General features: G+C 36.7%; 1 protein-coding gene across 20 annotated transcripts in view; it reads right to left on the bottom strand.

Annotated features, from left to right (window-relative positions):
- EPB41L3 (erythrocyte membrane protein band 4.1 like 3) overlaps positions 1 to 21,758 on the bottom strand; it is a 131,336-nt gene extending 109,578 nt beyond the window's left edge. For 7 of the 20 annotated variants that reach the window (XM_075213342.1, XM_075213345.1, XM_075213343.1 and 4 more), the window contains exon 1: positions 21,603 to 21,755. The gene's annotated coding sequence lies outside the window, so the exon portion shown is untranslated. Of the gene's footprint in view, positions 1 to 20,814; positions 20,921 to 21,602 lie in introns of those variants that run through there. The other 13 variants (XM_075213340.1, XM_075213341.1, XM_075213336.1 and 10 more) reach the window with 8 other exon arrangements.
- Between the last annotated feature and the right edge of the window lie 1,157 nt (positions 21,759 to 22,915).

The raw sequence follows: 22,915 nt of genomic DNA, 5'->3' as shown, positions 1-22,915 counted from the left end.
AAAGGTTACAAAGCTGGTTCTGCAGGCATTCAAGTTGTGATATCACAGTGTACAAATCATATCCATGAATGAACATGCTAACAAGGTAGTCCAAATTTGGGCATTTTATAATGTACATCGTGGGCATACATGGTCATAAAGGAGTCCTGATCACACTGGGGACATATGGATACCAAGCAGCTTTAACAAAAAACTTACTATGTATCCGGATAGGCACCATTATTAAAATCCACTAGTATGTAGATTGCATAGAAGTCTAGGCTGATTGAAAAGAGGGACATGAAAGATTTTGTAAAACAAGTAAACAGGATCTGTTTTAGAACTTCTAATTGCTGGATTGTCATGGACTTTCAATACAGGCAAAATAAACTGTAGTCTACCGGGTTAACAAATGTCACCTTTCATGTCACCCTGCCTTAGAGTCTGTGCTTTCGGTTTACCAGAGTTCACCACATGGTGAGCATATGTTGCAGACATTGTAAACATGCATGCCCATTGGAATTATTGATCACTGTGGCACAAGCAAGAAATGTGTGCAGGCTGCTCAGAGAGGCTATAAGTAAAAATAACATGCACCATGTCTACCAAAGGATCAAATATCACTATAGACAACCTCATTCAGACTCAGCTACATGCATAGAGCTAGCAGTGAACAGATTCAATAAAAACCCCACTGTCCTAATATTCAAATACATACAAACTATAAAAGAATACATTAGATGCACAGAAGTATAGCTTTGTGGGTAATAATGCAAAATACAAACTGAGTTATAGATGCAATAAAAAAAAGCATTAAGATAACTTATCTTCCTTAAATTAAACAATAGCTTACCTCAAGACCAAACCCATCATTACACTATATGGGGAGTTGACAAATACATTGTAAAGGTCCCAAAGTGGTCTCCAAGGACACTAAGGAGACCAAAGTTTAAATTTAGAAACAAGAATTTAAATTAAAGCTTTATTTTTAAAATGTTAAGTCAACTAGATATCATGTTATACAATGCACTACAGAAATAAGGCAAGGGATTCATAGTACGGTAAATATGTCATTATCTTAAACATCAATGATTAAATCAATGATTCAGTGACTAACACAGCTATTGCTTTACACAGTGGCTTTGTGCCACTTAGAGCTCTTAATTCATAGTCCGCATAGTTCTGAAAATTGAAATTTGCGTTAATTACTTTGACTACCTAAAATATCCCCAATGGCATGTGAATGCCACTTCTGTTTCTTGAATGTTTATTTTAAAATATAAATAAAAGTGTGAATGTGCACATCAAAATTGGTTAAGGTTCAGCCACAATATTTGCAGTGCTACGCTTGATACTTCTGAAGATCACAGTGTATTTCATAACTATTTACCGTTCCACAGTAGACACATCAAGAAATAGAACTCCAATGTTACATTGTGACAAGAGAAAATAACTAATCAAAATAAACTAATAAAAACGTCTGGTTACAGAGAAGACTGATTTTGACTGACAGGTGCAACAATGTTTAAAATAAAAACTTAAGCCATAGACTCTCATAGTCATGTTAGTATACCTTGTCACAAGAATGCAGCACCTGATTTCATGAAATTATTGTCCACTTTTTCTTTTTGCTGAAATCTTTTATTTGTAGCATAAATATAACAATTATTAACTTTGTATTGTTCAATGAGCATCTGTAATCCTGAAAGTGCCATTTTGAGATATCAGTACTGTAACATTTACAGGCAATTGCTCTCAAAAGGAGATGAAATAGGTGTGCTAGTGTACAGCAAAGCAGACTCTCCCTCTTATATGTCAAAAGGGAGACAAACAGAATAATAGGCCACCTGTTTTTTCTTCCATAAAGGCACACTGACCTTCTGGGACAACCCGATAATACATTTCCAAAATACTCAATTCCAGCATTAAAATAAGGTATGCATGGGAAATTCCCATAACAGTGCTGAATGTAATAATGATTTTCAGTTCCAGCTTTACATATGGTTCTGGCGTATTGTAAAGCATCACATTCACCTGATCACTATATCAGACAAATAATTGTATGAAGAATTATAATATTAATTGGATAGTAAAATGAAAGTCCCACCAATAATTTTGTTTCACGTTCTAATATGTGCCTGAACACCTTAGCATTTTGCCTTTAATTTAATTTTTTGACACAGAGGGGGATGGATTAAAACAGTATGTTACATAGGGTCCCATGATGTCCTAAGGCACCAGGTGACCTGTGAACTATGCACACAATTGCCATAAACACTGCACCCTATTTGTACCTACTCCTGCTCTTTGTACTTCACTGCACCACTCTCCCATAGTTAAACAAACACTGTCATTGGGGCAGCAGATGACTCTGTGGCTAGAATTTCTGCCTCAGAACGATGTGGTCAGAATGTGGTTTCCACCAACACTCAAAAAAACAAAACAAAAAAATATGGGTGAAAAAAATCTTGTACTGTATGTCATGGCTAGAAATATTTATATGTGTCTCAAAAAAGTTTGCCCTCCATCCATTTTTCTGCAGGAGACACTATTAAGCTATTTTTAAATGCTAATGCCTCTATTGCATTATAGTAATTAGCATGTGCAGCCTGCAACTCAACAAAACAGCAAAGAAAATAATATATTACCTCAGGATGAGCCAAGGACAGATTAGCTACACATTCTTAATATTTCTTTACCTTGCTTACAGAATGAGGAATAAAAATGCAAACAGAAATAAACTCATATATTTGCTCAGTAAATAGGAAATGTAAATCATTGTCTCCTTCAATTAAAATAAAATTGCTTAAGCAATAGACTGTTACAAAAGAGAATACAGATACAAACTACTGTACTTCATATGCTGCCCCAAACGGCAACCTACTATTTCACTTTATTAGCTTTACTCACTAGCAAAAGAAAAGCCCTTTTTTTTTTAATGAAGGTAAAAAATAATAAAAAAAACCATGAGGTAAACTTATGGTAGGTAATGCTGGTAATCCTGTTTACCTGGGTCAAGGTATACCCAATTAAGCAGGACATCCATTGTAAAAAACAAAAAACATTCCAATCTGGGGTAGATGCTACCTGGGAGAGGGTTATGATCACATTTAAGGAAAGTGGGGATGTACTCTCACTCTCTATTACAGCCTATCCACAAGTGTGTGTTTGGGAAGCATAAAAGCTGAATAGACAGGAGGGGGCGGGGAGGGCAGAGTGGGTGTAATTTGGGAGGTAGAGCATGAACTCTATCCACAGTTTTCAGCTACTGTTATTTTAGAGCAAGGATAGTGAGGGGTGTGGCTACAGCTGTTATAACACAGGAGGTAGTGGAGATGTGTGGCCTAATTATTGGTGGGCGTGGCTAACAGTATATAGCCTGTCTTATATTACTGATATATAAGGTACCAATTTATTGCAAAAGACATTAAAGCTTGTTATGTACACTGCTTCAGTCATAAATATCCCCCAAAAGGATGAAGGCTTGCACATGCGCAATAGCACTGTATGGATCTGCCACCACAAAAGTTACTATGTGACAGGAATAAAGTGCCCTGTCTGAAGAATCTGTTCATAAGAGAATAAAAAGATAGGGACTTGGCTTTCCCTGTGTACTGAAAATCCAAAAGAAAAACTTAAATTGCTAAATTTTTAAATCCTTATTGAGTCAGGTGTGAGTACTGTAAGCACTGAGAAAAAACAAAGCAAACAGCAGATAATAGTGAGCATTTAACCATTCCCTCCTCCTTCCCTGGCTCTCCCACTCCTTGTTTGTTTGCTCCCCCTCCAAACAAAACAAGTTTATGCTGTTTAACAATGTTCCATTTTATTAATGATACGTCAAAGTTTATGACTCTTTATTTTTCATCTATTACCATATAATGATTCGAAATGGATGAAAAACAACATTGGTACTTTGACCATAAACTTGTGAAAAACAATAAAGTTTTATTTAAAAAAAAGATACAATGCAAATAGAATATAATTTCACATGCAGTTACACTGCATTTTCCATAGTTCTCAAGAAATACACTATTTCTGTTTAGCCAGACTTAAACATCTTCTGTAAAGACTACTTTTTCTAGGTGTGCGCTGTGTCACTTCCAATACAATCACAACATATGTAAATGTGCATAGTGGGTATCAACTACAACAGGCTAAATACTAAATTTGTCTCTCACTTTTGACTTGTACTTGTATACTTATGTAGACACCTACAAACAACCAAAGATTTGCCCAATGTTTTCCTTTAGAGATGAGAACGCAATCCCTTTGTAAGGCCAACATGGGGTTAAAAATAATGTGCTGGTAACTAGTAACCATTGGGCCCACTCTCCTTATTAAGTCAATATGGCCATACCATTTAATTTAAATACTTATTTAAACTTGAGATTCACATAAAAAAATATCAATTTGTGATGCGTTTCAACGCTGGTAGTTCAACTATAACCTTTTAGTTACCAATGTTTTCCATTAAGCACAAGTATGAGCAAAATGTGAATGTAGGTGTGTATGCACACCTACCTTCCCACCAAAAGCCTCGACTAGGTGTGAAATCCAATTTGCTTGCATGTAACCTCCAATATTGTCCTGTCGCCTCCTTTACAGTAAAACTTAATAAGTAGGGTTGTATACCTGCTGTATTGGTTTTGTACTTTGATGCTGCATAAGATGTAAAACATGTGCCTATATAGCTATGCCCAGAGAACACCCTGAACTGCCCCTTATTCTGCCAAGTTCCATGAGCATCATTTTATCACTGCACCTGGCTCCTCTGAATGATCCTCAGGGGCTCATTTTGAGTTGATGAGTCAGATAAAAAAAAGCGTATTGTACAACAAAACGCAAATTGCGTTCAACTCAGCATGAACGCCTCAGTGTGTAATTTTCAGTTAACTTCTACTAAATAACATACATCATCGGATCTCAATATCTAACACAACTCACTGTGACATTTTATTTTTAGCATTGTATGTGTAGTGTTTAGTCAGTTTTGCTTGGTATCCTTATGGTAGGGCATGCATTGTTAATCAGCTAATGCTGCTCTAAGACAAACATTTATCTGTGGTTGGTGCAGAAACCTCTGCAAAGAAAAAGTTCACAGTTCAATGGACGCGTTTGGTGCTGAATGAAGCGGCAAGGCGCCGTGTATAACTATCTCACTTCAGCACTGAAAGCAGTCAGCAAAAAACTATTTAGAAATGATGACATTTTGTGCCATATCCAGTAATGTTCCAAGTCATGGGTAGGCAACCCAGAGAGCTGTGGGACAATAGCCAACCAGAGACACATCTTCAACGCTGTCCAATTACTCACTCATCTAATACAGTTTGAATGTGTTATTATACATTCATTTGCAATGTACCAACATAACCTAATTCTATTATAACACAACATGAACATCTGTGTTGTTCTCTGCTCATCTTGTAAGATGGTAGATTATTTTTATTGTTAACCAGTAGTCTGCAAATATTTATACAACATACATCTGTTTTCCATGTTTAGAAAAATAATGATGTGTAGTTTAAAAGGTAGGAGCTATGGATGCATCCATTCATGTTAAACAGTCCATTCTGCACAGGCTTTGGATGCCCAGTACATATCAATTGCAAAACTACATAATAGATCTTAGACACACATGGAAAAGCTGTTTCCTTGTTATTAATATTGGAAAGGGATCAAGTAACTTTGGCAAAGTTTTATGGAAAACTGCGGCTGTAAAATCTGCAGTTAAATGCTCATTTACAGCAAATTCCAGCTCATTTCCTTTGTGAGCAGAAGGCTAATGAACAACATTACAAGAGAACAACATTACGAGCAGGTCAAATTACACTATTATTTCAGCAACAAAAATATAACAATCATGTCAAAAAAATGGAATGTATCACACATTGAGGACAACCTACGCTATGTATTACTAAAACAAACGGAGAACAGGACGATTATTGGTATCAAATACATAATGTCAACTTTAACCAAAGAACCCAAATATTATTAATATACAAACACTAAGGGGGACAAATATTATCTTTATATTTCTTTAAATACAGACAAAAACACAGGGCCACATAAGTCATTCTTTACACAGAACCTAAAATATATTCATATTCATATTTAAAGAATACTTTTTGCCTATACACTTTGAAAGCAGCTATTTTGAGGTCTGTGCCAGGAATAAGTAATGTCACCGATGAAATGAAAGGCTGAATTCCCAAGAATTCAGGTCAAATGTGATGAAATAGTGGTACCAGGCCATGCGAAAAATATCACGTCTATATGGTATCCCACTTTCCAACTAGGTTCCAATTCACAACTGTTTTGTTTTAGCCCAGTCACCCAAATGTGCGCTCCTTTCCCCTTTCCAAGAAATGAGATCTAAGTTTAACACCCAGGGAAGGCTTAATCTGTAATTTCCCTACACCTTAACCTGACCCTTTCACTGGATAAATTAAATACTTAGTCCCATTGTTTCAGGACCCACAGTTCCAAACCTTCAGGAGCCTCCTCCATAGGGAACCAGGGAAAAGACCAAGTGACAGTTATCTTCTTTCAGTGTGGCCCCTCTCCCAGTCTCCAGCTGACTAGGGACCCCAGTTTCCATGGACAAGAAGAGGGGGAAAATCAACTTTGGGGGCATGAAAAGTGTTAAAGGCCAAAAAGCTCAGATAAGCAGGACCTTGTGCTGTGGTTCTTTTTTCGATTAACCTGGACAAGGGATTGCTATTCCCATCAAGCTGATCTATTCTAAATATGGGACAAAATATGGCAACACTGGACAACCCCTTTGCTATGGCTCCAAGATCAGACCATAAAATTAGAAAGAGTTTGGGTCATTAACTAATTTTTGTACCAATGAAATATTTTTTTTCCCATTTTGTGTGTTATGGCAAGACTATGTTTTGTATAGTTCTAATTATATATGGTGAGAACTGATCCTCAAACTGGTGGATGGGCTAATTATGGAGTATAGGCACCAAGTTTATTTTGGTTTGGGTATATATGTGAATTTGAAGGTGCACTTGTGTCCTACATTTAACATTTCAATAAAGATGATTAATTTACATATTCACTTGGTACTGTTAGCCCAGGGGTTAGGATTGCTGACTCACATCGCTTGGGCCTTGGGTTGATTCTGACCAGGGTACTATCTGCATGTAGTTTGCAGGTTCTCCTTGCGCTTATGTGTATTTTGGGTCTGCTCCAGTTTCCTCCCACAGACATACTGGTAGGTTAATTGGCCTCAGATTAAATTGGCCCTGGTGTGTGTGTTGTATGCCTGCGGTAAGGAACCTGGTGCGGCATATAAACGGAAATGACTTTGCCTACAAGGCAAAGTTGAAATAACAAGTTAAAGTTAGGGAGACTAGGGAATGGGGGAATTGAGATATTGTAATTTGTGAAATTGCTTGTATAGGCCATCTTTAAAGCAAAACAGAAAAGAGAGGTAAAAAAAAGTAATGGAATGAGATCAGATCGGAGATACCTATTAATAAAATAAAAAAGTTCATTTGGAAGAAATGGAGAGATGAGTATTTGATTTATTTTGTTGATTGACACAGTGATGTGCTTAAGGGGAGGGGGCTTATTGGTTGTCATTGGAAAAGGCAAGACTGTATTGTTAATTCAGGAGGAAATCCAGGAACAGGTTGGGCGGCGGTCCTAAAGGGTTTCTGTCCCACTGTATGGATTATTACACCCCAATTTTATGTTGGTCATCTGGACAGTGGGTTAGGTGACCAGTTGAGTGGATACGACATACGTACACCTGAACAGCTTACCCACTGAGTTGAAGCAGCAGCCTTTTTAGTGGCACTTTAGACTAGGTTATAGTATATGTAAAATAAAACACTGTGGCTATATTCTATCCACTGTTTGCTGCCATGTCTGTTATTTTGGTTGATATTATGGTTAGCGGTGGGGCACAGAAGGCCAGATAGCTTCCCTGTCTAACGGCATATCTATGCTATATAAAGGACATTCATAATTCCTACCAGTAAACTAAGATAATACTTATAAATCTTCCAAATAATTTATCCTAGTCAGACCTTCAAGAGGAAGCAAGCAAAACAAAATACTAATAATGAAAACCTTCTAAAAGACAAACAGCCAACTAGAGATTTATGTGATGTTCAGTGGTATTTCTTCATTTAAATCTACATTATACTGTATGGAACCATTTACTATAACATTATTTAACATGTTCATGTACAATTTCATAAATACTTGCCAGTGGCTGACAGCTGTCACTGAGGTTTACCCCTTCTGCTATCACTACGCTTAATCCCTAAAAGGCCTCCTAGCCTATAATTAAACTTTCCAGCTGCTGCTCTCTCAAATCTACTTCCTGTAGCTTTAACCATGTGGGTATTAGAGGTGGGCATATTGATAACACTCAGTGGGTTAAACCCTGCTCCACTACAAAACCAAGTCTGGCCCTTATCACTTTAAGAGAAGATACCCATGATATGGAATGCCCTTGGCCTATCCCTGCCTTCCTGCTGGTATTCTCTGACCCTTGCTAGTAAATACAAACCAGACCCTGCTGTTTTCTACAATGAGTTTCTCTGCAGTTATGTTTACTACAATGTTTACTATAATTTTAGCTGGACACGACCTGCATGAAGTGTTCTTACAATTGCCAGAATATAATAGAGGGAAGAAAAAATAAACACATAGTAGATTCAGTGAACTTGATAGAAAATATAGGAAAACCTGTATAGCAAGTATTATCAATTCAAAATTACAGTAGGACTACCAGTATTACTGTATTGTTATGTTTCTTTGGTTTGCCTGCCTGGCAGAGCTACATAATTAGCTGCAGTGGTCAGGCTGGGGAACCAAATAATGACATTGGGAATATGTACACAAACTGGAGAAAGCCTGAATTGATTTTTTTTTTTACATGAATATGTTATTACTGTCAGTCCTGATTACCCCTTTCACCACCGCCAGAACTATAACAATCGAGAATAAAATGGAGCAGTTCACCTTTTATTATCCACGCTTAATAAATATATTGCCGAGGTCCCGATTCATTTTAGTGCAAAAGATTATACTTTGCCCCACTTTCTATACATTTACATCTCCCCTGCTGTAAGTAGTTGATTGAAGACTAATTCTACACAGTTCACCTTATCCTCCACCTACAACACTCATTTGTTTAGGATATTTTTTTATCTGAGGATAAAAAAGTACATTTGTACCCAAGTACTTGAAGCTGGCATAATAAATCTTGTTATGGTGGAAATTATAAATTTGCAGTAATCCCAAGCTCCACATAATGATTTAATCTCTCTGATATAGTAATTATCATTAACGGATGAGGGGAGGTTTCCTGGCTGATTGTCAAACACCTAGCAGCTGTAATAAATCATAGTAGCACTGCATTAGTTGACAATAAGTGATGAGGATATAAGCAGATATAGATTGGTCCCTGAACATTTCCTGACCTAAACTTGCAGATTCCATTCCCAAACGCTGTAACTTCCCGAGACCACATGTGCCTGTTAATGCCTGCAAGAGGTGGTGCAAAATGTGGGACCTAGTATATTTTTGCACTGGGGATCTCTCCTCGTGCGTTCTACCATTGGTGTGATAAGTGGAACATAATAAACACATTTTTGCATAGACATCAAGATTTCAATATGTGGTTCTCCAACTGCTGATGAACTGTAACTCAAATAACCTTTATAGCAGCCATAAGCAGACTGAACATTGCATAAGAATAGTGGGAAATCTGAGCAAACATAAGGTGTAGTTTCTCACAGTGAAGGTAAGTGATAATGTATTAGGAGTCCCAATCCTTTTTTGGTGTTGTGACACTTTTATATGCCACATTTTACACTATATTTATGATGTCATCGATATGTATCACTGCAAATCACACCACTGCTATGTACTATTGCAGAGTTGTTCTGGGAGTCCCGGTACTGACCCTTCTACTCAATAAAGTTTTTTAAGTCTACCCTAACACTGCAGGCAAATGGAGAGTGTGCTATGTGCATGTGCCTAGCACTTTCCCTGTGAGAGATCTAGAGAACCCGGAGAGGCTTCAGCTGGGTCCTACTGAAAAGGACCTGTAATATAGCTGATCAGATACAAAATAGCCGATTATCATTCTTTTCAATCGAATCTCATTGAGTACACTCCTGTTTACTTTTTAGATTCTATAATATAATACAGCATAAAGGTATTTTGCTTCTGCTTTCATTTTAATTCAGATATGATAAGCTGCATAGCTCATACATATATTGGGAAAAGTCTGATTTTCATTAAAATAGTCATGTGGATTTGATGTGCCTCAAGGTTGTAAATCTTTCATAAGGCACAGGAACATATTCTAGACAACTCTACAGCACTCAACACTTAAGGTTTGGCCACTCCTTTGTTCCATTTGCAGTACAGTATTTGTAAAAAAAAATAGTCAGTTTTGATAAAAATCAATTAGGATGGAAAGAACTTAATTTAACTTAAATGTATATGTAATGTGCAAGTGTAGCCAGCAACATATATTGAAATCTGCACCAGTTTCCAATATTACTTGTCTTCTCTTATTGTCCATTTACTGACATTGACTATTAGTTGCCTCAATTAGCAGAAGCTCAGATTATTGCATGCAGATAACAGTCTGACTGCCATTCTAGTGGGAAATGCACACATACAACGCAACTCCCTCAAGGTGCTCCATAATGGTTGCTACGACAACCAGCACAAGCTACATGAAAGACGGAATGCCTTTCAATAACAAAAGGAAAAAAAAGGAAAATGATTTTCCTTGTATAAAAATTATCCTCATAGCGAGGCGTGCATTGTCTTCATGGACTGTTATTGCAATCAACCATTTTCAAAACCAAGAGCAGAGAGACATTTTCTTAAGTAGTGACTGTTATTGCAGCAAAATAATACAAATTTTTATTTCATCAAAACATATTACAACATGGAAAAAAGTCAAACATGTCTAAAATGACAAGTTCCACAAAAATGAATTAGAAAATCATTAGGAATTCTAGACACAGAATAAATCACCATTTTGGATGATTTGAAAGTTCTCGGAATATCAAACTCAATCAAATGCCTCCTGATTTACCAGAGTAGAAATTAACAGATCTGTTTAGAGTACGTAGTGGTGGTGCTAGTATTGACCATACTATAGTGATTCTGGTTTTATTTATACCCAAACACTACTGAAAGAATATTTGAATATCAAAATACCATACCACCAATTTTATATTGATGTCCCCATTGTGATCACTGGAATAACTATTACATTGGCAATTTTTTTCTGAAATGCCCCTTTTTTATATTAACTAAATGTACAGTAAAATTTAATTTATTCTGTATTTAATTACATTATTACCATCTAGTCTTAGTCTGTAAGCTTTATGTTTTGAAGAGAAATATTTAAGATCCAAAAAATATTATTATCGTAAAAAATTATAACCCAATTCAGTAAGCATGTAATGTGGATTATAGTGCAACAAAGCCCATCTAGACTATTACATTTACCTGCTCAGTGGCAACATTTCTCTGAAAATTATTTTATAAATATATAAAATGTTAGTAAAGCTACAAACAATGTGTCAATATTTAAAAGAAAATGTTTATAAAATTAGCAGTGAAATATACTTGTTTGTGTAGGTTAGCTGCAGTAGAAGACCAACTATATAGATTACTACACTCAGAAGTAAACCATGCTTTATGTTTTATATTTGGTTATATTATTTAGTATTTCTCACGGTGTAATAATTTTTTTATACCAGCACACCATAAAAATGAGCAACAAAGGAGAAGCTTTACCCAATAATATAGCAACTACAAACATTCTTAACAATATAAATGTAATTGCTGAAATATCAGGTTTGGATAAGTGATTATTCCCCTAGATTAACTATTATAAGCTTGCTCAGGTACAACCAATGACCTTCCAGATCACACAACAGGCTAACTGGCCACCACCTGACATCAAATGTAGTAGTTTTGATTTCTTCAGAATAAAATTGGATGTTCCATGAAGATTCCACTTCTAGTACTGTAGGTAAGGCAAATAATTCACCATGGTTGGGCAGGTTATTTCAAAAGGGCTTGGAATAAAGTTGTGGAAAGGCACAAGTTCGGAGAAGGATACAAAAAGTTTTCAAAGGCTTTTACTTTCCCTCTGAGTACAGTGCAAAGCATTATTAACAAGTGGAAAGCGTATGGCACAACCAACACCTTGCCTAAATTGGGCCGTCCCCCCAAACTGGATGACAGAGACAGGATGATATTGCTCTGGTAAGCTACCAAGAGCCCAATGGAACCTTTGAAGGACTTGCAAGTCTTTATGGCTGCGATTAGGATAACTATCTCACAAGCTGTACACAAAGCTATGCTGTATGGCAGAGTGGCCAGAAAGAAACCTCTTCTGAAAGTGCCACACTCAGTCTCATTTGTGCTTTGCAAAAAAAGATTCTGATGCCATGTGGAAAAAGGTTGTATGGTCAGGTAAGACCAAGACAGAATTTTTTTGGACTGAACGCCAAGCAATATGTTTGACGCAAATCATACACTACACACCACCCAAAACACACCATACCTACTGTGAAGCATGGTGGTGGCAACATTATGTTGTAGGGGTGTTCCTCTATAGCAGGGACTGGACAACTGGTCAGGATTGAAACAAAGATGGATGCTGCCAAGTACACCCAAATTTGTGAGGAAATCCGGCGGCCCTTTGCTAGACAGCTGAAGATGGGCAGATGGTTCACCTTTCAGCACAACAACACTAAGCATTCTGTAAAAAAAAACACCTTTGCTTACGTATAGGAAAGTGAATTTCCTTCACTGTCCAAGTCAGAGCCCTGATGGAAAATCTTTGGATGGACATGGAGCAGTCCATTGCCGCTCACCACGGGATGTGACTGAACTTGAACAATTCTACAAGGAAGAATGGGCAAATAGTCACCAATCGAGGTGCACAAAGCTGGTAGAGACATATCCAAACAGATTGATGACTGTAATTACAGCAAAAAGTGATTTTAAAAAGTATTAAATCAGGGGACTTATCACTTTTCCAACCCTGTTATTCTAGTTTTTCATTTTCTATTACTTTTCAGAACTGTTGCCTTTTTTTGTTTTGTTACTTAAATGTTGTCAGGCGAAACGTGTTAATAAGCTGGAAAAAGTTTAATTAAATTTATTTTAATTTCCATGGTGTAAAAGGTGATGAATTTGACACGGTATTATGATTTTCTAAAGACACTGCATAAAGCACTTTACAGTATGAGTCAACTATCTCAATATTGTTTTCTCCAACAGAAATAGTTGTCACAAGTAGGCAATAAAGATCTCCCTCATCCCATAGGCTGGTTTCAATGACATGCTGTCAACAGGCACATGCATATGTAACCTCCTAGCCAACAGCTATTAGCCTATTAGTGCAGTTACCTGTCTACCATGCTAATATGCCCCGACTAGCTAAAACTATCCAATTTGGCCTTTTACGAGTAGGGTGTGTTGAAATGCAATAATTGTATGAAAGTGGTAATCAGCAATTTCTGTACACTAATATTGGTGGCAATGCGATTAGTACGCAATCGAACAATAATCTTATCAAACAACATGAAAACAAGTTTTATCTATTTCAGTTAATATAAAATATAAAGCGATGACAAAGCTAATTTATGTTTCCAACATATTAATTGCACAACATTATGTTCACATTCGCATGAGAACGTCTCCGGTATTGTTTATGCAGTGTTCGCACATTGCCAACGCTAGTTATAACCAATAGTACTTTTATATACTAAATAGCAACTCCAGAGATGTCATAAAATAAATAATTTATACAGGTCTAGAGGTGGAAGCCTGAGGAAAGGATACCTAGCCACACATGGAAAGATGACCCCCAACTCAAAGAACAATGACCAGAGGAATCAACCAATGGAACATCGAGTTCTTGGAAGGTCATGACCCATCGACCTATGAATGTGGACCTTAATACTGTAACTGTATCTTTGTGATGTCACTGCTTACTGCACGTAACAGGTGTCAGTGTCTAATACCTTAAATCTGAAGTTGGTGATGTCTTGTATATCATGATGGTTCATTTGCTTATAGCAGCATGCAAATTTGCTACATTCAGATGGACTCAATTCAAATTTTAATGAATGGGGCGTAGCTCATGCATCAAAAACGCGTGAAAGGTAAGTGAACTGCATATTTTCTTTTGATGTGCTTTTCAATCATTTCTGATGTGCTGAGGAGGATTACATGTAAATGTATCAAGCTGAGAGTTTTCGGCGGGTTTAAAAAGTGAAGGTATTGCCTATAGCAACCAATCAGATTCTAGCTGTCATTCTGTAAAATGTCCTAAATCATTGATAGCTAGAGTCAGATTGGTTGCTATAGGCAACATCTCCACTTTTCAAACCCATGGAAACTCTCAACTTGATATATTTACCCCCATGAATTGAATTACTGGCCTCCACTTCTCTTCCTTACCTCAAAGCGTGAATTAGCACATGTGTAACACACTCTCTATATGAAACAAAGTGAATACTTTAAACTTGCTTTTTGCCTATTTATGCAAGATATAAAACATACTGTACCACTATTTAACAAATTGTGACAGCTCAACGTTTTCTGTGTACATAACAAAATATGCAGGTCTGTGAAAAATGGCTTTTACTTATTTTCAGCAAATTATTTTGCATTGTAGTTATTTTTAGGACTGTGAGTTTTTAATTAAAATCATTTAAATAAACCATAACAATCACTATAGTTTTTATTTTCATTTCACTGATAAAACAATCCAGTTGTACAATTTAAACTGAAAAATACTTTTCATGATCTTCACATAAGGTATTCTTGGGAAGAAATTACTTTGTTTGATGTAGAGAAATTATAAAAAGCAATTGTACAGCTATGGAAATCAAACCTGCTACCTACATACACCACCAATTAGGCTATAAAGTTCCATATATTTACATTATGTTCCAGCGATGGGAAACAAGAGGCCCGCTAAGACTTCGCTCCGCAGCCAACTGCCCCTGATCTAATCGGAACAGGGGCAACTGACTTTCGTATCAAGTGACCTCCTCTGCAGAGTGCAGGGCGGTCACACAGCATACCCGAAGGACTAGGGAGCGCACTGTGCTGTCTCTTCTTTCTCTGTGTGTCCCCTTTGAAGGTTAGAGGGCTGAGCATGCGGAAAATGTTCCTTAGCAATGGTCTGTCTCTCTTTAAGATCCAAAAAAGCTTCTCAGTTAAAAGTTTCAGTTCATCAAGTCCTTTTCTCTCTTCACCGGAAAGATCACGCTTTTAATCTCTAAACCAAGTGGATCATAATCCCTGCGTCTTCCTCTTTTTTTACCTGATTTCCATGGGTAAAGTTTCAGACTAATAAAGCAATCAAACAAGGGGGCGCTTCCATAGTGTAAAATCTTTCAGTATTTTATTATAAAAACATAAATGACAATTTTGCATATACTGGAAAACAGATGGATACAGGTATATAACCTATAACTCTGTATATTTCGAATTTCTGTATGGACCCAAACAATACTAGATTATACACCAGTGTTGGCTAACCTGTGACACTCCAGGTGTTGTGAAACTACAAGTCCCAGCATACCCTTCCAGCAGTAAGCTACTATATATTGGTAAAGCATGCTGGGACTTGTAGTTTCACAACACCTGGAGTGTCACAGGTTAGCCAACACTGTTATACACTATGGAAGCACCCCCTTGTTTGATTATTTTTTTCATATATGTGTGAGTACATTGAACCTTACAGGGTCATTACACTGTACATATCCTGTATTTCACTTTTGAATTCAATATTTTGACCATTTTGCTTAGAAAAACAAGGGTAGTACTATCCCTCTCTGTTTCATTATGGTGACTTTTGCAATTTTTGAATGTGAATATACATCTGCTTACATGCTTATAAATACAAATCACAGGGTTCTCCCTGCACAATAAAATCTGATGTTAAATATAATTTTCTTGATTTTGGCAGGCAGAAAAATGGCTTCAAGACATTATTAAATGAACACTGTTCTCACTGGACAGTCCCCTCTCTCCACCCTGGTCTGGGAAACATGAAACAAAATAGGTATTTCTTAGTTTGCAGTTATATTTATAAACTACATATAGTAAAACTGGCAGGCTTGTTGGCGTTATTACCACTGCCAACACATATAGAGTATTAACTACATTTACTGCAAGTCCAGCAGTGCCAACACTATTTATACTTATCTTCAACTATTTGATTTTTTTTCGAAGTGGGATTTAAAACAGTGACCTTATTTTACCCACTAGCTTGATAACTATAAATGTTGACATGAAGCACAATAGACAAAATTCTAAACTCACTTTATCCTAATGAAGGTCTTACTATTTTAAGTTTGTGCTAGGAAGCTAAATATACAATGTAGCTTTAGATAACCACTGCTACATTGATACATTTGCAGCTTGCAATGATTCCCTACTATAATTCACTCCTCTAGGGAAAACATAGCATAACATTCGCCTAAACTATTTACTGGTGACAGCCAAGCAGAAAAAACCACAAGCTATCAGGTTTCATGTCACGATTTTAATGGTAAAATCCTGTTCCAACTCTATTATTTGTAGTTGGAAAGCTCAACTTTTCTCCTTAATGGTTTAGAAAAGGCCTGGGAGCAACTCTTTGTCTCACTATAGTTGTTAAACCAAGTACTGTAATGGATCCGTAGCAGAGATCATTTGCAATGAATTGTGTTTTTTCATCAAATGCTGTACAAAGGACAACGCAACTTACATCAGAGTGGAATACTAAGTCTGTAATTACTGGCGAGAAAGGAAGAGAGAAATGTAAGTCATTGTGTCCACGAAGCATGGGTGTCACTAGCAATGATACACACACACTTGCTAAAACTAAATGACACTTATTATTTATTGTGATTTGGTACTTTTATAAAGGAACTTATTGCATATGGTATATAACATTGTATATAATGTTGTCACTCTTGCTTTTGTCATTAAAACCCAATGCATGAATGTATTTTTATGGGTTTAAAAAAAGGTTACACAATGAAGTTTGGTACTGAATGTGAAATTAGATGCAGGTTCACAGTGAAATCATAAATTAATGAATTGAGGGTGTATATTTACAAAAAACAAAAAAAAAAAAAAAGGCACAGTGTGAAATTAGTAAATGAATGCTGAATTTTATTGTAATATTTGTCCTATTACAGTGTGAATATTTGAATTTGATTAAACCCCAAAGCATCAACATTTGCACAATCATGGATTTCAAACCATGTGCAAACTCCATTTATTATAAGATATGGAAAGTTGCAACGCACACACACACGTGTGTGTGTTCACAAATGACATCCAATCTTGTGTGTGATAATAACAGAAGTTACAGTGTGTGTGTGTGTGTGTGTGTGTGTGTGTGTGAATGTGTGTGTGTGTGTGTGTGTGTGTTTCATACTATGCATTGAATTTCTTATCTGCAAAAAAGTCTATTTCAATAAATGTCACTTCTATTCATTGAAAGGTTATCTAAAGAATGAAAGACAAAATACAAATCAGATTACAATTTCATTCCTAGAATTTACCACAATCAAAGATGTACATACTGGAAAATAAATCATTGTGAATAGCTATGTCCATTTTTATGGATTTCAATGGAAGTTGGTCCCTCTTATCTGCCATCTAATACAGCATCAAATATAGTTTCCTCTGTTAGATATCAAAGACCAACAAGCTATAAAAGAGAACAGAAATACACCAGACTAGTCTAAATGATTCTTTGCCAACTCATTTTTACTGTCAAGTCTCCAACTTTTCTTTGTCCCTGGCAATTACCCATGGGTGAATGCTATATGTAACTTCACTATTTTCCAAAGAGATTTTAATACTTTTAAAGTCCCATTCTTGTAATAAAGATTCCAGTGATGAGTTTGCAGTGAACCATTTTGCTGATAAATGTAATGTGACATCATTGCTCCCAAGTTATGTGAAACAGATTTTCAACCCTAATTGTATACCATGTAATTTCCCTTCCTGTAGTAATCACTACAGACATTTACATTATATAAAGCATTTTATTGCGCAATCTATTGTTACATATTGTTAATAAATTGCACAACAAATAATACTTTAGACAACATAAATGCCTGTTGTAATTGCTAATTATTGTAGATATAAAAGTACATTTAGATTTACATTGATGTGATCAGTACAACATTCTGTTTAAAAAACTAAAAAAACTAATACACAGTAATAGTTTTGCTCAAAACCTGTATGATATAAAAAGTAATATGCTAGCTTATAAAAGTAACTATAAACCATAAACAGTAGATTTGTTTTAAGATTGGATAAGCGCCTAATACAAAAAGCATTTAAAATATGATACAGATACAATATTTCAATAAATATAGCTTTATTTGAACTGTACAGATGACAAGCAAACATTTAATCTAAATTATTTTGGGAATTCAGATATGCAGAATATCATCATAATCATCATTTATTTATATAGTGCCACTAATTCCGCAGCACTGTACAGAGAACTCACAAACATCAGTCCCTGCCCCATTGGAGCTTACAGTCTAAATTCCCTAACATATACATCCAGAGACCGAGAGAGACCCATGCAAACGGGGAGAACATACAAACTCCTCAGAAATAAGGCCATGGTCGGGAATTGAACTCATGACCCCAGTGCTGTGAGGCAGAAGTGCTAACCACTAAGCCACTGTGCTGTGCTGCCCACTGATTTATTACAGCAAGCACAACAAAGAGAGAATAAGGGACCATGTACACTAACACTATTTTTCTCCATTAATGACTTTGTATACATCTGTGCAGTTTAGACACATTTTCCATCAGATAAACTGTGTGTCTTAACTGATAGCAAACTGACCCAAACCTGCAAACACTAGCAGTGTGATCTAGCACACCTAATCAATAATACTGCAAATAGCTCTATTCTGCATAAGCTACTAAAACACACACCAATGTCAGGTCATTTAGAGGAAGGTTTTAGGTATTATAAGACAGAGAGAAAAAGAATGACAGTCCACTGAAACATGAGCGCTGCAAGTTGACTTAATAAGACTTTGTAGAAAATAGGTAAAGTACAGTATGAAGCTCCTTATGAAGCATCCATTGCTAAATATTTCAAGAGAGAAAATGTAAAAAAATAGGTAGATTGCTTTAAAATTATTGCATAATTAATAATGAAGATAGATAGATAAGATAGATAAGATAGATAAGATAGATAAGATAGATAAGATAGATAAGATAGATAAGATAGATGACTTTGGGGACATACTGGCTGTGCAATTTCAGCATTTTGTTTCACTCCAGCAGAAAAGATCTCATTCTCTCAGCAAAACAGATTACTGCAATGCCCAATATGGGACCAGTCATATTCACTTAGTTAGTGATGTGAAATCATACAGAAGATCCAGACAGTAACAAAGTGCCCCACCCTTAACTCCTTGTGCTTCAATGATGTCACAGAATATGGCAAAGCAGAGTCCGCACCATTATTATTACATTCTGCAACGCACCCTGCCTATATTAACTCTGTCTGGATACAAAATGCAATATGCAGTAACAGGATTGTGTATGGAATCAGACTTAAACAGATTTTATAACTGAAAATATTAAATGATTATAACATAATATAAACTGGGGAATATTTTTAAAAGGGTGTGGCTATCATAATTCAACAAAGTCATAGCAATTCTGTCAATAAGACATACGAAAGTTTCACTGTAAATTGTATAACCTTGACACAGTCATATAAATCCCTTTCTTGAATAGTCAAGTGTCATTCTATGTATGCTAAAAGTATATGTGCATTGCCACAATCTACTATTATTAATTATTATTCTTTATATCTCTTAAAAGAGTGGTATTAGTTATAGCCACAAAATCTGCCACTTAACCACAGGTTTCCATCACTGGCTCTGAAACATAACCAGATCAGTTTCTAATATTTTATATACATCATTTTAAACATATTTATATAAATACTAATGCATGTCTTATTATATAATACTAATTATAATAACAATAACAAAAATAAGAACTTTATTTTAAATTTTGCGGAATAAATGGTTTATATAAATAGTTCATATATAAGGACAGGGTATCATGTGGTCTTAAATTAGTTAAAGTGGGTTGATGATCTCTAGAGTCCACATGGACTGGGGAGGGGTTGCAAACGTCAAAATGAATGGGGTATGCTTCAAGGATCAACATAGGCAGATAGAGCATTATGTCAAACCATGCCATAGGGCAATTCAAGACAGTGAAGCTGAGAGCTAAGCTGTCTTCAAAACTTGTAAGTACCCTAATATCAATTTAAACAGCAAGATGAATAGCAACAAAAACATTTCACACTACTCAGCTACAGAGATTAAAAATGATGAAGAGCACTGTAAGGAACCAAATTAATATTTTAAAAATAATAAACATTACACTAAAGCCCAACCTTGGAATCAGATATAGATAGATAGATAGATAGATAGATAGATAGATAGATAGATAGATAGATAGATAGAGCGGAAATTAGCAGAACAATTGCATCATAGATTGTGGGTGAAAAATAAACTGCCACATAATTAAATAATCTCAGTGCAACACAATACTTAGACCAAAAGTATTCAACTTGGACAATAGCACTATGCTTTGTAAACTTTGACAGTTCATCCAATACTTGGGACTCAGCCTTCCCTATACAGGACAACACAGAGAATACTCAAAAACACAGAATAGCTATTTAAACAACACCCTTTTTCCATTGCTCACACTCCAGCTGTGCATAATGAAAGCCATATGTCCTTTACTCACTAAGCAGCGAGGTCCTGTGAAGAGGAGCTATGAAGAAACTGATAGGGTCCTAGAGGTTTTGTAGTGAAGATGCCAAGCTAGAGAAAGGGAGCTCTGGCACTGCAGAGGTCCAGATCTCTAATTTACTATATCACCACACCCACCGCATTGCAGAACCCACGGACTGGGGATGATCACAAGCTGGAGCTCAGTGACCAAAATCACTAAATAAATAAATACAAAGCAAAGCCCACGCCTCAGTGGGCAGACATCGACAGACCCTCTTATCATCCCCCATTACAGATTTACGCATCCCAGCATGCACACAGAGAGGGCAGGTAAGTCCACCCTTCACTGACTTGCTGTCAATGAATGAAGACATAATTTGTGTAACTAGAGATTAATTCAATTCATTCTTTTACATTTCTCTTCCCTGCACTGTACCCCTTGACATCCGCAAGAAGACGGTAACATGATAATACCATCATATTTATTACTGCAAAGTAATCACTCAGGGGAACCTAGGCAGCAGCATATGTGACACAAATCATGCAGCACTCCCTACCAAGACAGCGTGTGTCCCTCTCACACACAATCCGCTAGTCCTGGACCAGGACACGTTACCCTGCAGGCAGGAACAGAAAAGACAGAAAATGAAACAATGGCGTCTCGGGACGAACTATATGTACAATCATGCAAAGAAAGTACCATATCGCTGCAGAGGCTCGGGCACGGCATGCACTGGATGTGAATAGGCATTCGAGGTGCCCTAGGGAGAAATGGGGCATGCATGGAGGGAGATGACCTACCTTAGTTTCAGCACAGTGACCAAAGCCGGGAGATCTGGCTGAGATCGGGTCACAAGGGTGTGCAGCCACGCGTCAGCTGCACAGTACAAGTTGCCCGGCCCAGCACACAGCCGACCAGCTGCAGAAACAGCCCCCCCTTCTCCGCAATACGCAGCCCCTCTACTGCGCGTCGGAGCCAATACGAACGCACAAAAAATGAAGTAGCCTCGCCCATAAAACGAAAAGCCCACCAATTACTGCAACGTCATTGAGCCAGTAGACGAGGTATCCCTCAAATGACTGGCACTCAAGCAGTATGCTAACATTATCTAAGTTGTCATGTACTATACGCCGTACACTGTCACAAGATAAAAAATGCCATTCATTACAATGACCTTAAATTATGTCAATGTCAATAGTAACCAATATATATTTAATAAACATACATATAATGCATGCAATGACAACAGTAAAAGAAGTATTGAGCCCAATGATTAATGTGCTCACACAAATACCGCATCCCTGCTCTTTTATGGGTAATTAACAGAGATTTTGACGTATGTGATAATCACACAAAGTTAGTATATTTTAAGCCATGATTTCACAGGTTTCAAAATGAACCTAACACCTAAAAACAAGTTAGACATAAAAACTTTAAAGTTCCCTGTCACGTAATTAGCAAGAATCAACATTTTCAGATTCAATAATACAAACACTATTTTTATATTGCTTCAATCCTTTGCCTCATTAAGGGGTCTATATATCATCATCATCATCTAATTTTATAGCACTACTAATTCCACAGTCTATTTAATAGCAGCCAATTAACCTATCAGAATGTTTTTGGAGTGTGGAAAGAAACCAGAGCACCCGCAGGAAACTCATGAAAACATGGGGAGAACATACAAACCCCAAACAGATAACACCATGGTCAGGAATCAAACTCATGACCCAAGTGCTGTGAGGTAGAACTAAGCCACAGTGCTGCCCACAACAATATTTACCTGTAAATTATCATCTTTTATTGCCGCTTTTCGCAGCAATAAGGGCTGGTTTTCATATCTATTTATCAAGAAGTTATGTCGGGACAGCGTATCTGATAAAAGGCTATTGTGGTGATGACCCGGAATCTTTACTGCGCATGCGCTGCCCTGTAGAGTCAGATTAAAAAGATAGAGGGGAGGAGCTTTCAGGCTGCTGTGGAGACATCAGAAGATCCCTCTCCGACGAAAGGCCTGAGTTCAAGCCAGGGGAAATCCTCATGTTAGATATATGACTGATCTGCAGGTAAGAGCTCAATTGTGCTGGGAGCTCTTAGGAGCTAGTATGACATC

This window comes from Mixophyes fleayi, chromosome 5 (genome assembly GCF_038048845.1).
Source record: "Mixophyes fleayi isolate aMixFle1 chromosome 5, aMixFle1.hap1, whole genome shotgun sequence".
Lineage (NCBI taxonomy): Eukaryota > Metazoa > Chordata > Amphibia > Anura > Limnodynastidae > Mixophyes > Mixophyes fleayi.
The sequence above is the reverse complement of the archived record's forward strand: the minus strand, read 5'-3'. Positions and strand labels throughout refer to the sequence as shown.